Here is a 14,724-nt window from a genome sequence, read left to right on the forward strand (position 1 = left end):
GTCATGGGCCCAGAACGTTTCCGCTTCGCCACTCTGCTACTCGGAATACGGAGTTGTCCTTCAAAACGTGGAGTCTAAAAAAAAAACGCAATGAAAATTAAATTACCGATGCTGTGACCAGGATTCGAACCTGGGTTATCACGGCCACAACGTGAGGAACTAACCACTATACGATCACAGCGTTTTAGCAGAGGATGGTTTCGATCCATCGACATCTGGGTAACGAGACCAGCATGCTTCCGCTGCGCCACTCTGCTACTTACACAACGCAAATTCCGCTTCTAATAATCAATCAGACTCTGGGTTATGAGCCCAGCACGTTTCCGCTTCGCCACTCTGCTAATCGGAATACGAAGTTGTCCTTCAAAACGTGGAGTTTCAAAAAAAACGCAATGAAAATTAAATTACCGATGCTGTGACCAGGATTCGAACCTGGGTTATCACGGCCACAACGTGAGGTACTAACCACTATACGATCACAGCGTTTTAGCAGAGGATGGTTTAGATCCATCGCCCTCTGGGTTATGAGACCAGCACGCTTCCGCTGCGCCACTCTGCTACTTACACAACGCAAAATCCGCTTCTAATTATCAATCAAACTCTGGGTTATCAGACCAGCACGTTTCCGATTCGCCACTCTGCTACTCGGAATACGGAGTTGTCCTTCAAAACGTGGAGTTTCAAAAAAACAGCATTTAAAAGGTAATTTCCGATGCTGTGACCAGAATTCGAACCTGGGTTATCACGGCCACAACGTGAGGTACTAACCACTATACGATCACAGCGTTTTAGCAGAGGATGGTTTCGATCCATCAACCTCTGGGTTATGAGCCCAGCACGCTTCCGCTGCGCCACTCTGCTACTCACACAATGCAAATTCCGCTTCTAATAATGAATAAACAAGATTTTATTACAGAACTTCAGTTTTCAACCTTTGTTTTCATAGGTGTTTTGAAAATGACCTCAAAATTTAATTTCGTCTTTCAAAGTTTAAACTAAAAAGTCGGGTAATTCAAAGGAAAGCTCCGATGCTGTGAGCAGAATTCGAACTTGGGATTTAACGGCCATAACATGAAGTACTAACCACTATACGATCAAAGCATCTTGACGCAGACGATGATTTCAATTCATCAAACTCTGGGTCATGGGCCCAGAACGTTTCCGCTTCGTCACTCTGCTACTCGGAAGACGGATCTGTCCTTCAAAACGTGGAGTTTCAAAAAAACAGCAATGAAAATTAAATTACCGATGCTGCGACCAGGATTCGAATCTGGGTTATCACGGCCACAACGTGAGGTACTAACCACTATACGATCACAGCGTCTTAGCAGAGGATGGTTTCGATCCATCGATCTCTGGGTTATGAGACCAGCACGCTTCCGCTGCACCACTCTGCTGCTTGCATAATGCAACTTCCTCTTCTAATAATAAACAAACCAGATTTTATTACAGAACTTCAGTTTTTCTGGTCACAATGCAAATTCCGCTTCTAATAATGAATAAACGTGATTTTATTATAGAACTTAAGTTTTCAACCTTTGTTTTCATAGGTGTTTTGAAAATGACTTCGAAATTTAAATTCGTCCTTCAAAGTTTAAACTAAAAAGGTTGGTAATTCAGCGGAAAGCTCCGATGCTGTGAGCAGAATTCGAACTTGGGTTATAACGGCCATAACATGATGTACTAACCACTATACGATCAAAGCATTTTGACGCAGATGATGATTTCAACTCATCAAATTCTGGGTCATGGGCCCAGAACGTTTCCGCTTCGCCACTCTGCTACTCGGAATACGGAGTTGTCCTTCAAAACGTGGAGTTTCAAAAAAACAGCATTTAAAAGGTAATTTCCGATGCTGTGACCAGGATTCGAACCTGGGTTATCACGGCCACAACGTGAGGTACTAACCACTACACGATCACAGCGGTTTAGCAGAGGATGGTTTCGATCCATCGACCTCTGGGTTATGAGCCCAGCAAGCTTCCGCTGCGCCACTCTGCTGCTTGCATAATGCAACTTCCTCTTCTAATAATGAATAAACAAGATTTTATTACAGAACTTCAGTTTTCAACCTTTGTTTTCATAGGTGTTTTGAAAATGACTTCAAAATTTAATTTCGTCTTTCAAAATTTAAACTAAAAAGTCGGATAATTCAAAGGAAAGCTCCGATGCTGTGAGCAGAATTCGAACTTGGGTTATAACGGCCATAACATGATGTACTAACCACTATACGATCAAAGCATTTTGACGCAGATGATGATTTCAATTCATCAAATTCTGGGTCATGGGCCCAGAACGTTTCCGCTTCGCCACTCTGCTACTCGGAATACGGAGTTGTCCTTCAAAACGTGGAGTTTAAAAAAAAACGCAATGAAAATTAAATTACCGATGCTGTGACCAGGATTCGAACCTGGGTTATCACGGCCACAACGTGAGGTACTAACCACTATACGATCACCGCGTTTTAGCAGAGGATGGTTTCGATCCATCGACATCTGGGTAACGAGACCAGCACGCTTCCGCTGCGCCACTCTGCTACTTACACAATGCAAATTCCGCTTCTAATAATCAATCAAACTCTGGGTTATGAGCCCAACACGTTTCCGCTTCGCCACTCTGCTAATCGGAATACGGAGTTGTCCTTCAAAACGTGGAGTTTCACAGAAACGCAATGAAAATTAAATTACCGATGCTGTGACGAGGATTTGAACCTGGGTTATCACGGCCACAACGTGAGGTACTAACCACTATACGATCACAGCGTTTCAGCAGAGGATGGTTTCCATCCATCGACCTCTGGGTTATGAGACCAGCACGCTTCCGTTGCGCCACTCTGCTACTTACACAATGCAAATTCCGCTTCTAATTATCAATCAAACTCTGGGTTATCAGACCAGCAGGTTTCCGCTTCGCCAATCTGCTACTCGGAATACGGAGTTGTCCTTCAAAACGTGGAGTTTCAAAAAAACAGCATTTAAAAGGTAATTTCCGATGCTGTGACCAGGATTCGAACCTGGGTTATCACGGCCACAACGTGAGGTACTAACCACTACACGATCACAGCGGTTTAGCAGAGGATGGTTTCGATCCATCGACCTCTGGGTTATGAGCCCAGCACGCTTCTGCTGCGCCACTCTGCTGCTTGCAAAATGCAACTTCCTCTTCTAATAATGAATAAACAAGATTTTATTACAGAACTTCAGTTTTCAACCTTTGTTTTCATAGGTGTTTTGAAAATGACTTCAAAATTTAATTTCGTCTTTCAAAATTTAAACTAAAAAGTCGGATAATTCAAAGGAAAGCTCCGATGCTGTGAGCAGAATTCGAACTTGGGTTATAACGGCCATAACATGATGTACTAACCACTATACGATCAAAGCATTTTGACGCAGATGATGATTTCAATTCATCAAATTCTGGGTCATGGGCCCAGAACGTTTCCGCTTCGCCACTCTGCTACTCGGAATACGGAGTTGTCCTTCAAAACGTGGAGTTTAAAAAAAAAACGCAATGAAAATTAAATTACCGATGCTGTGACCAGGATTCGAACCTGGGTTATCACGGCCACAACGTGAGGAACTAACCACTATACGATCACAGCGTTTTAGCAGAGGATGGTTTCGATCCATCGACATCTGGGTAACGAGACCAGCACGCTTCCGCTGCGCCACTCTGCTACTTACACAACGCAAATTCCTCTTCTAATAATCAATCAAACTCTGGGTTATGAGCCCAGCACGTTTCCGCTTCGCCACTCTGCTAATCGGAATACGGAGTTGTCCTTCAAAACGTGGAGTTTCAAAAAAAACGCAATGAAAATTAAATTACCGATGCTGTGACCAGGATTCGAACCTGGGTTATCACGGCCACAACGTGAGGTACTAACCACTATATGATCACAGCGTTTTAGCAGAGGATGGTTTAGATCCATCGCCCTTTGGGTTATGAGACCAGCACGCTTCCGCTGCGCCACTCTACTACTTACACAACGCAAATTCCGCTTCTAATTATCAATCAAACTCTGGGTTATCAGACCAGCACGTTTCCGATTCGCCACTCTGCTACTCGGAATACGGAGTTGTCCTTCAAAACGTGGAGTTTCAAAAAAACAGCATTTAAAAGGTAATTTCCGATGCTGTGACCAGGATTCGAACCTGGGTTATCACGGCCACAACGTGAGGTACTAACCACTACACGATCACAGCGTTTTAGCAGAGGATGGTTTCGATCCATCGACCTCTGGGTTATGAGCCCAGCACGCTTCCGCTGCGCCACTCTGCTGCTTGCATAATGCAACTTCCTCTTCTAATAATGAATAAACAAGATTTTATTACAGAACTTCAGTTTTCAACCTTTGTTTTTATAGGTGTTTTGAAAATGACTTCAAAATTTAATTTCGTCTTTCAAAGTTTAAACTAAAAAGTCGGATAATTCAAAGGAAAGCTCCGATGCTGTGAGCAGAATTCGAATTTGGGATTTAACGGCCATAACATGAGGTACTAACCACTATACGATCAAAGCATCTTGACGCAGACGATGATTTCAATTCATCAAACTCTGGGTCATGGGTCCAGAACGTTTCCGCTTCGTCACTCTGCTACTCGGAAGACGGATCTGTCCTTCAAAACGTGGAGTTTCAAAAAAAACAGCAATGAAAATTAAATTACCGATGCTGTGACCAGGATTCGAACCTAGGTTATCACGGCCACAACGTGAGGTACTAACCACTATACGATCACAGCGTCTTAGCAGAGGATGGTTTCGATCCATCGACCTCTGGGTTATGAGCCCAGCACGCTTCCGCTGCGCCACTCTGCTGCTTGCATAATGCAACTTCCTCTTGTAATAATAAATAAACATTATTTTATTACAGAACTTAAGTTTTTCATCTTTGTTTTCATAGGTGTTTTGAAAATGACTTCGAAATTTAAATTCGTCCTTCAAAGTTTAAACTAAAAAGTCGGGTAATTCAGAGGAAAGCTCCGATGCTGTGAGCAGAATTCGAACTTGGGTTATAACGGCCATAACATGATGTACTAACCACTATACGATCAAAGCATTTTGACGCAGATGATGATTTCAATTCATCAAATTCTGGGTCATGGGCCCAGAACGTTTCCGCTTCGCCACTCTGCTACTCGGAATACGGAGTTGTCCTTCAAAACGTGGAGTCTAAAAAAAAAACGCAATGAAAATTAAATTACCGATGCTGTGACCAGGATTCGAACCTGGGTTATCACGGCCACAACGTGAGGAACTAACCACTATACGATCACAGCGTTTTAGCAGAGGATGGTTTCGATCCATCGACATCTGGGTAACGAGACCAGCATGCTTCCGCTGCGCCACTCTGCTACTTACACAACGCAAATTCCGCTTCTAATAATCAATCAGACTCTGGGTTATGAGCCCAGCACGTTTCCGCTTCGCCACTCTGCTAATCGGAATACGAAGTTGTCCTTCAAAACGTGGAGTTTCAAAAAAAACGCAATGAAAATTAAATTACCGATGCTGTGACCAGGATTCGAACCTGGGTTATCACGGCCACAACGTGAGGTACTAACCACTATACGATCACAGCGTTTTAGCAGAGGATGGTTTAGATCCATCGCCCTCTGGGTTATGAGACCAGCACGCTTCCGCTGCGCCACTCTGCTACTTACACAACGCAAAATCCGCTTCTAATTATCAATCAAACTCTGGGTTATCAGACCAGCACGTTTCCGATTCGCCACTCTGCTACTCGGAATACGGAGTTGTCCTTCAAAACGTGGAGTTTCAAAAAAACAGCATTTAAAAGGTAATTTCCGATGCTGTGACCAGAATTCGAACCTGGGTTATCACGGCCACAACGTGAGGTACTAACCACTATACGATCACAGCGTTTTAGCAGAGGATGGTTTCGATCCATCAACCTCTGGGTTATGAGCCCAGCACGCTTCCGCTGCGCCACTCTGCTACTCACACAATGCAAATTCCGCTTCTAATAATGAATAAACAAGATTTTATTACAGAACTTCAGTTTTCAACCTTTGTTTTCATAGGTGTTTTGAAAATGACCTCAAAATTTAATTTCGTCTTTCAAAGTTTAAACTAAAAAGTCGGGTAATTCAAAGGAAAGCTCCGATGCTGTGAGCAGAATTCGAACTTGGGATTTAACGGCCATAACATGAAGTACTAACCACTATACGATCAAAGCATCTTGACGCAGACGATGATTTCAATTCATCAAACTCTGGGTCATGGGCCCAGAACGTTTCCGCTTCGTCACTCTGCTACTCGGAAGACGGATCTGTCCTTCAAAACGTGGAGTTTCAAAAAAACAGCAATGAAAATTAAATTACCGATGCTGCGACCAGGATTCGAATCTGGGTTATCACGGCCACAACGTGAGGTACTAACCACTATACGATCACAGCGTCTTAGCAGAGGATGGTTTCGATCCATCGATCTCTGGGTTATGAGACCAGCACGCTTCCGCTGCACCACTCTGCTGCTTGCATAATGCAACTTCCTCTTCTAATAATAAACAAACCAGATTTTATTACAGAACTTCAGTTTTTCTGGTCACAATGCAAATTCCGCTTCTAATAATGAATAAACGTGATTTTATTATAGAACTTAAGTTTTCAACCTTTGTTTTCATAGGTGTTTTGAAAATGACTTCGAAATTTAAATTCGTCCTTCAAAGTTTAAACTAAAAAGGTTGGTAATTCAGCGGAAAGCTCCGATGCTGTGAGCAGAATTCGAACTTGGGTTATAACGGCCATAACATGATGTACTAACCACTATACGATCAAAGCATTTGGACGCAGATGATGATTTCAATTCATCAAATTCTGGGTCATGGGCCCAGAACGTTTCCGCTTCGCCACTCTGCTACTCGGAATACGGAGTTGTCCTTCAAAACGTGGAGTTTAAAAAAAAAACGCAATGAAAATTAAATTACCGATGCTGTGACCAGGATTCGAACCTGGGTTACCACGGCCACAACGTGAGGTACTAACCACTATACGATCACAGCGTTTAAGCAGAGGATGGTTTCGATCCATCGACATCTGGGTAACGAGACCAGCACGCTTCCGCTGCGCCACTCTGCTACTTACACAATGCAAATTCCGCTTCTAATAATCAATCAAACTCTGGGTTATGAGCCCAACACGTTTCCGCTTCGCCACTCTGCTAATCGGAATACGGAGTTGTCCTTCAAAACGTGGAGTTTCAAAAAAAACGCAATGAAAATTAAATTACCGATGCTGTGACGAGGATTTGAACCTGGGTTATCACGGCCACAACGTGAGGTACTAACCACTATACGATCACAGCGTTTCAGCAGAGGATGGTTTCCATCCATCGACCTCTGGGTTATGAGACCAGCACGCTTCCGTTGCGCCACTCTGCTACTTACACAATGCAAATTCCGCTTCTAATTATCAATCAAACTCTGGGTTATCAGACCAGCAGGTTTCCGCTTCGCCACTCTGCTACTCGGAATACGGAGTTGTCCTTCAAAACGTGGAGTTTCAAAAAAAACAGCATTTAAAAGGTAATTTCCGATGCTGTGACCAGGATTCGAACCTGGGTTATCACGGCCACAACGTGAGGTACTAACCACTACACGATCACAGCGGTTTAGCAGAGGATGGTTTCGATCCATCGACCTCTGGGTTATGAGCCCAGCACGCTTCCGCTGCGCCACTCTGCTGCTTGCATAATGCAACTTCCTCTTCTAATAATGAATAAACAAGATTTTATTACAGAACTTCAGTTTTCAACCTTTGTTTTCATAGGTGTTTTGAAAATGACTTCAAAATTTAATTTCGTCTTTCAAAATTTAAACTAAAAAGTCGGATAATTCAAAGGAAAGCTCCGATGCTGTGAGCAGAATTCGAACTTGGGTTATAACGGCCATAACATGATGTACTAACCACTATACGATCAAAGCATTCTGACGCAGATGATGATTTCAATTCATCAAATTCTGGGTCATGGGCCCAGAACGTTTCCGCTTCGCCACTCTGCTACTCGGAATACGGAGTTGTCCTTCAAAACGTGGAGTTTAAAAAAAAAACGCAATGAAAATTAAATTACCGATGCTGTGACCAGGATTCGAACCTGGGTTATCACGGCCACAACGTGAGGAACTAACCACTATACGATCACAGCGTTTTAGCAGAGGATGGTTTCGATCCATCGACATCTGGGTAACGAGACCAGCACGCTTCCGCTGCGCCACTCTGCTACTTACACAACGCAAATTCCTCTTCTAATAATCAATCAAACTCTGGGTTATGAGCCCAGCACGTTTCCGCTTCGCCACTCTGCTAATCGGAATACGGAGTTGTCCTTCAAAACGTGGAGTTTCAAAAAAAACGCAATGAAAATTAAATTACCGATGCTGTGACCAGGATTCGAACCTGGGTTATCACGGCCACAACGTGAGGTACTAACCACTATACGATCACAGCGTTTTAGCAGAGGATGGTTTAGATCCATCGCCCTCTGGGTTATGAGACCAGCACGCTTCCACTGCGCCACTCTGCTACTTACACAACGCAAATTCCGCTTCTAATTATCAATCAAACTCTGGGTTATCAGACCAGCACGTTTCCGATTCGCCACTCTGCTACTCGGAATACGGAGTTGTCCTTCAAAACGTGGAGTTTCAAAAAAACAGCATTTAAAAGGTAATTTCCGATGCTGTGACCAGGATTCGAACCTGGGTTATCACGGCCACAACGTGAGGTACTAACCACTACACGATCACAGCGTTTTAGCAGAGGATGGTTTCGATCCATCGACCTCTGGGTTATGAGCCCAGCACGCTTCCGCTGCGCCACTCTGCTGCTTGCATAATGGAACTTCCTCTTCTAATAATGAATAAACAAGATTTTATTACAGAACTTCAGTTTTCAACCTTTGTTTTCATAGGTGTTTTGAAAATGACTTCAAAATTTAATTTCGTCTTTCAAAATTTAAACTAAAAAGTCGGATAATTCAAAGGAAAGCTCCGATGCTGTGAGCAGAATTCGAACTTGGGTTATAACGGCCATAACATGATGTACTAACCACTATACGATCAAAGCATTTTGACGCAGATGATGATTTCAATTCATCAAATTCTGGGTCATGGGCCCAGAACGTTTCCGCTTCGCCACTCTGCTACTCGGAATACGGAGTTGTCCTTCAAAACGTGGAGTTTAAAAAAAAAACGCAATGAAAATTAAATTACCGATGCTGTGACCAGGATTCGAACCTGGGTTATCACGGCCACAACGTGAGGAACTAACCACTATACGATAACAGCGTTTTAGCAGAGGATGGTTTCGATCCATCGACATCTGGGTAACGAGACCAGCACGCTTCCGCTGCGCCACTCTGCTACTTACACAACGCAAATTCCTCTTCTAATAATCAATCAAACTCTGGGTTATGAGCCCAGCACGTTTCCGCTTCGCCACTCTGCTAATCGGAATACGGAGTTGTCCTTCAAAACGTGGAGTTTCGAAAAAAACGCAATGAAAATTAAATTACCGATGCTGTGACCAGGATTCGAACCTGGGTTATCACGGCCACAACGTGAGGTACTAACCACTATACGATCACAGCGTTTTAGCAGAGGATGGTTTAGATCCATCGCCCTCTGGGTTATGAGACCAGCACGCTTCCGCTGCGCCACTCTGCTACTTACACAACGCAAATTCCGCTTCTAATTATCAATCAAACTCTGGGTTATCAGACCAGCACGTTTCCGATTCGCCACTCTGCTACTCGGAATACGGAGTTGTCCTTCAAAACGTGGAGTTTCAAAAAAACAGCATTTAAAAGGTAATTTCCGATGCTGTGACCAGGATTCGAACCTGGGTTATCACGGCCACAACGTGAGGTACTAACCACTACACGATCACAGCGTTTTAGCAGAGGATGGTTTCGATCCATCGACCTCTGGGTTATGAGCCCAGCACGCTTCCGCTGCGCCACTCTGCTGCTTGCATAATGCAACTTCCTTTTCTAATAATAAATAAACAAGATTTTATTACAGAACTTAAGTTTTTCATCTTTTATTTCATATGTATTTTAAAAATGACTGAAATATTGTCTGATAAATTCGTCCTACAAAATTTATGCGACATCTTGGTGCGCATACTTCAGGAGTACCTTTAATTCTTTGTTTTTTAAAGTTAAGGTTCAACTGTAAACAATAATTAAAGTTATTTGTAGCACCAATTGTGAGCACAGCGCATTGGTCGTCCCGTGGTAGAATTCTTGCCTGCCACGCGGGAGGCCCGGGTTCATCGAGTTTTCGAAATCGTTGCGTGGGTTTACTTACCAAAATAGATGTTTCAAAGTTTTTACGCTATGATACTTCCGATTACTATTGGTCAACACTTTAATTAAATAACAAGTATATATTAAACAATAAAATCTACTATAAATTAAAATCAAAAACTCCTAAGCTTTTGTTGAAAAAACAAGCGACATACGAAGATTTTCAGGCGACCAGTATGTTGGGAAGCACTGACAGCAATGATAATAGATAGCCAAACTTTTTTCACGGTGAAGAAAATCAAAACAGATCGCCAAAACGAATATCGAAAAGTCTATAAGATAGCGATACTAGATAAACATGACGTGGTTTGAATCGTAATCCAATTCATATTTCTTGACCAAAGTTGATAGTTTGGCTATATAATAATATATAATATAATGGATATACTGCTTACATACATACAGTCCATTTAGATGACTGAAATAAAATGCATTTTCCTAGTAGAAGAATTGAAACCTTGGAATGTGACTTTATTACCTATAATTCAACGATAAATCAAGATATGACAAGAAATAGGTATTAAAGTGCCGTGTCGCACAATTCGTAATTCGAGAACGTTATCTGTTTTTAATTGTTAACGTTTGATTTAAACAATCAATTAAGTAATTTGGAGCACCCGTTATCGGCACAGCGCCTTGGTGATTCAGTCGTTCGAGAAATAGTAAATTACCTTGATCCCACCTGTATAGAAGTCATTGTATTTTAGATATCCCCATATTTGTTTGAACTCACGCTAATCCACTTAGATCTATTATCTTATTATTCCTTATTTAGATGTTCACTCCATGATACTTTTCTCTTCTCCATTCTCCCTATCTCTATATCTATACGATAATATGCTTTCCATATCATGCCCTGGTGCATTTTTACTTTATAAAAATTCGAAACGGTGGCCACTGTATGTCCAATTCGTATTTATATGTTTATCTGTTTTAATTGTTAACGTGTTAACAATGAATAAAGTAATTTCACCGGCCCATCTACATCGCGGCGCATTGGTGGTTCAGTGGTAGAATTCTCGCCTGCCACGCGGGAGGCACGGGTTCGATTCCCGGCCAATGCAATTCTTCTCTTTTAAAGAATTGAATATCGAATAACCCTAATAGGAAACCCCCAAGATACTCAGCATCCTACAGCTCTAATTATAGCCATACGTATTATTAGCAAGAGTCCCATACTTCCCTGCACGACCTGGTTCGAAGTAAACATACTTTCGTTTGTTAATTGATCATAAAAATTTTCATATGATGAAAAGCATTTTATTCGACTCTTGGATGAAAAATTATTCAATTAATGTCATATTGCACTCGAATTAATACATGGAGGAATTATATAAAAAAAATATTTGAAAAGTCACCCGTACTGATTACTCATACCAGGCTACAAAATTTAAGTAAGGATATATTCGATTTTAAAATATATCAATAATAAAGTACGCATCAACATCAAACGGTAGCGCAGCAAAAGGGATTCGGGACCGAACGTAACAGAAAGCAGTCGCGTTGGAATTTCCGGGCCACCGACTGTGTAATGTAGAAACGATAAACTGGCTGCATCCCTGATTTAAACAAAATTAGACTAATAGAAAGTGATTATAGCTCTAATGATAACAATCGAAGTATTTGAATGTGTGAGATTTTTATATCCGAATGGTTTGGCGTTTCACAATAATTTTGCTATTTGTCTGAAATGACGAAAAGCGAGGGCGTGACAATCTTATGGTGTAAATTAGGATTTCACTCCTGAAACAAAGTAAATTCTACAAAAACAGTAACTTTTAATATATGAATCCTTACAAAAATCCGAAAAATTTAAAATCCCGAATTTTATTTAGAAAACTCCGGCTGTATTGCTACAAAAGCATATATTCGAACATAACATACATGATAGTAGAATCCGGATGGAGCAGTAGATGGAGAAATTTAACTTTCCATCATGATTATACAAATAACGATAGATACAATATACCGATATTAGATAAGAATTACGTGATTGAAATCGAAATCGAAACTGGTGGATTCAAATTCTCGCATAAAGTTGATGTTTTTCATTGCTTATAAATGGACGAAAATAAATACACTTTCACAGTTAAAGGAACTGAAACCTCAGAATGACGTGGAGATTTTAGTAATTGAAATGCCATTGTGTAACGACTGTGTCGGCTGTGTCACCCAATTCGTATTTCGAGAGCGTCATCTGTTTTAATTGCTAACATGTAAACGAGAATATCGGTTGGAAACCGAAGACTTATCGATCGATAGTTAGGGGATCCCCCAAAATAGAAACTGCAGTTTCGATTCATCCGCTCTTGTAACTTGCGCACTGCGCATCGCACACACACACTCGGCGGGTCTCAAAATTCTCTCGCTTTACAAAAATCTAGATCACTACATCAATGATTGATTGATAACTCGCTAATTATACCACATAATTCGCCCAAAATCAATAGGTTTCTGGTCCGAGATAAGATGGATGCACATGCAAAATTTGGAGCAGATTCAACCTCGCATTCGCGAGATATCGCGGTCATCTAACAGACAGACATACATACAGACAAATACCTATCAATATACTTACCGATCTTAAGATCGATAAGTAACAATCAATAAAGTAATTTCGCCCGCCCATCAACGTTGCGGCGCATTGGTGGTTCAGTGGTAGAATTCTCGCCTGCCACGCGGGAGGCCCGGGTTCGATTCCCGGCCAATGCAATCCTTTTCATTTGAAGAATTGAATATCAAATAATCCTGACACGTAATCCCCAGATACTCAGATCCTACACCTCTAATAATAGCCATACGTATTAATAGCAAGAGTCCCATACTTCCGTGAATGGCCTGGTTCGAAGTAAACATACTTTCCTTTGTTAATTTATCATTGAAAATTCTCATATAATGAAAAGCATTTTATTCGACTCTTGGATGAAAAATCATAAAATTGATATCATATTGCACTCGAATTAATACAAGGAGGAATTATATAAAAAGATATATTGAAAAGTCACTCGTACTGATTACGCATGTTAAATAATCAATAAGATCAGTGACTGCTTTTCTTGTCATTGTTAAACTATGTATGTCTGAAGAAGTTTGACAGACGACACGTTACAGAAATATATTTGCGTTAGTGTGCAGAAAGACTCTTGAATTACTCAACATACATCACATGATAGTAAAATCCGGATGGAGCAGTAGATTGGAAAATTTAACTTTTTTATCATCCAAACTGATGGATTCAAATTCTTGCATAAAGTTGATGTTTGTCAACGCATTTAAATGGACGAAAATAAATACGCTTTCCCATCATCAGAATGACGTGAAAATTTTAGTAATTAAAATGACATTATGGAGCGAATGTGTCGCCCAATTCCGAGAGCGTCATTTGTTTTTAATAATAATATTTAACGGTAAACAATCAACAAAGTAATTTGGAGCGCCAATTTGCAACGCGCGAATTTGTGGTCCTGTGGTAGAATTCTCGCCTGCCACGCGGGAGGCCCGGGTTCGATTCCCGCCCAATGCAATACTATTTTTTCTAGTATGGCAAAAAAATGAGTTTCCATTACTAAACCCAACACATTATCTCTAATTCTATCAATACCTAAAGGTCCTGTGCGTGGCCCAGTTCGGAATAGGCCCGCGTTCCCCTATACTCTTCTTATACAAATTCTCAATTCATGTAAAAGCAATTGAAGTATTGAATGAAAATTATATAATTAATATCATATTGCACATGAATTGATACACTTGGAAATTATATGGAAAAAAATGATTGCAAAGCCAGTAGAGAAAAGAATCGTATACCTACCCATCACTAACGATTTATTAGAGTAATGTTTGAGGTGTTATTTTGTTGCAGTAAAAATGGTTTGGAAGTTTGATCCATAGCATAAAAATGATTAATATATGAATAATTTGTTATTCTCAAATTTTGCGATCACTTTTGAATAAATAACAAACTTATACCAACTGTCAAACTCTACAAAAAAAACTATATAATTCCACTGCACAAAATAATAGTATTTTCGATCTTGCGAATTCTTACCCATTTTTCGCAAAGCATTATTTACGAATTTTGTTTTACGTTCTTTAGACATCCCTAGTAATGTTCTTATCAGTAATAAAAATTAAAACATGATGGTAATAGTGATTTAATGGGGCAGTTTGATAAATTTTGAAGTTACGGATGGAGGTGTGAATGGAGTTGACTCTCTGATCATGACATACTCTCTGGCACTTCTGTTGGCAATTTTTGTCTTCTGAATCCTGCCAATACATTGTCCACAGAATCCGGATGGAGCAGTAGATCACGTAATTGGAATCGAAATCGAAACTGATGGATTCAAATTCTTGCATGAAGTTGATGTTTGTCATCGCACTTAAATGGACGGAAAT

General features: G+C 40.9%; 7 non-coding genes across 7 annotated transcripts; 2 read left to right on the top strand and 5 right to left on the bottom strand.

Moving 5' to 3' along the window:
• Positions 1 to 411: 411 nt before the first annotated feature.
• Trnah-gug (transfer RNA histidin (anticodon GUG)) lies at positions 412 to 483 on the bottom strand. The gene has a single exon. It is a non-coding gene; the product is annotated as a tRNA-His (tRNA).
• Positions 484 to 5,509: 5,026 nt separating this feature from the next.
• Trnah-gug (transfer RNA histidin (anticodon GUG)) lies at positions 5,510 to 5,581 on the bottom strand. The gene has a single exon. It is a non-coding gene; the product is annotated as a tRNA-His (tRNA).
• A 1,371-nt stretch (positions 5,582 to 6,952) lies between these two features.
• Trnah-gug (transfer RNA histidin (anticodon GUG)) lies at positions 6,953 to 7,024 on the bottom strand. The gene has a single exon. It is a non-coding gene; the product is annotated as a tRNA-His (tRNA).
• A 1,372-nt stretch (positions 7,025 to 8,396) lies between these two features.
• Positions 8,397 to 8,468, bottom strand: Trnah-gug (transfer RNA histidin (anticodon GUG)). The gene has a single exon. It is a non-coding gene; the product is annotated as a tRNA-His (tRNA).
• A 1,069-nt stretch (positions 8,469 to 9,537) lies between these two features.
• Trnah-gug (transfer RNA histidin (anticodon GUG)) lies at positions 9,538 to 9,609 on the bottom strand. Its single transcript has one exon. It is a non-coding gene; the product is annotated as a tRNA-His (tRNA).
• Positions 9,610 to 11,322: 1,713 nt separating this feature from the next.
• Trnag-gcc (transfer RNA glycine (anticodon GCC)) lies at positions 11,323 to 11,393 on the top strand. Its single transcript has one exon. It is a non-coding gene; the product is annotated as a tRNA-Gly (tRNA).
• A 1,577-nt stretch (positions 11,394 to 12,970) lies between these two features.
• Positions 12,971 to 13,041, top strand: Trnag-gcc (transfer RNA glycine (anticodon GCC)). The gene has a single exon. It is a non-coding gene; the product is annotated as a tRNA-Gly (tRNA).
• Positions 13,042 to 14,724: the final 1,683 nt, after the last annotated feature.

This window comes from Styela clava, chromosome 4 (genome assembly GCF_964204865.1).
Source record: "Styela clava chromosome 4, kaStyClav1.hap1.2, whole genome shotgun sequence".
Classification (NCBI taxonomy): Eukaryota; Metazoa; Chordata; class Ascidiacea; order Stolidobranchia; family Styelidae; genus Styela; species Styela clava.